This window comes from Mustelus asterias, unplaced genomic scaffold (assembly GCF_964213995.1).
Source record: "Mustelus asterias unplaced genomic scaffold, sMusAst1.hap1.1 HAP1_SCAFFOLD_74, whole genome shotgun sequence".
Taxonomy (NCBI): domain Eukaryota; kingdom Metazoa; phylum Chordata; class Chondrichthyes; order Carcharhiniformes; family Triakidae; genus Mustelus; species Mustelus asterias.
Window position 1 is genome coordinate 1,614,568 of NW_027590134.1, and position 884 is coordinate 1,615,451.

Genomic DNA, 884 nt, shown 5'->3' on the forward strand with positions numbered 1-884 from the left:
ATCACCTCAGCAATGTTCATGTTAACTTCATCAAGCACCAGGATTGTGCAGTGAACAGTGTGTGAGCTGACATGTGTTCCTCCATTTTTATTTGGTGTCCTTATGTTTGACTGAGAATTCATTTATTCAATTATTCTTCTATTTCAATATTGTTTGCAGGATAAAGAAATTGAAACCGAATTCTCCGTCCGAAATAAATAAAATTAAAATGGGAAGCGTGTTTATAGGCGATTGCTGTGTTCGAATTATATTTTGTGCACATGCCTTGAAACACAAAATTAAGTCGCAACTGCATCACGAGTGCGATGGCCGGGAATCGAACCCGGGTCAACTGCTTAGAAGGCAGCTCTGCTCACCACTATACCACCATCGCTCACTATATTTGGCCGTTCGTTACTTACATTTGTTATAATTACAGAACTACCTTAGTTGCCGATTTCCTCAGACACCAGATGATCCTGAGGCACATTTTGGAAACTGAAATTGTTTACTCTCGTTATTTGGACAGTTTAAGCCTACTTTTTAACATTGTACCTGCCTGGGAACTCATTGAATACTTTTGAGGACTGTTCCTTCAGTTAAAAAAAGTCTCCAATCAAAGCAAATTTAGATTCCAAGTCTAACGCCTTAACCACCATGAACACGTAGCTGTTTATTGGCCAGTCGATGCAACCACCTCAGGAACGTTCATATTGACTTCATCGGGATTATTGAGATCACAGTCATGGACGTCAACTGTGTTCGGTTCCCTTTACTTTATATCTTTGTCTCCGACTGAGAACTCATTCATTAACACAGAGACTTCTTCCGATGTTTCAATATTTGTTTCTGTGGAAAGAACTTGAAGCGGAATTTTCCGTCCAAATAAATAATATTTAAACGGG

At 39.1% G+C, this 884-nt stretch overlaps 1 non-coding gene across 1 annotated transcript; it reads right to left on the bottom strand.

Annotated features, from left to right (window-relative positions):
- Positions 1 to 301: 301 nt before the first annotated feature.
- Positions 302 to 373, bottom strand: trnar-ucu (transfer RNA arginine (anticodon UCU)). The gene has a single exon. It is a non-coding gene; the product is annotated as a tRNA-Arg (tRNA).
- Between the last annotated feature and the right edge of the window lie 511 nt (positions 374 to 884).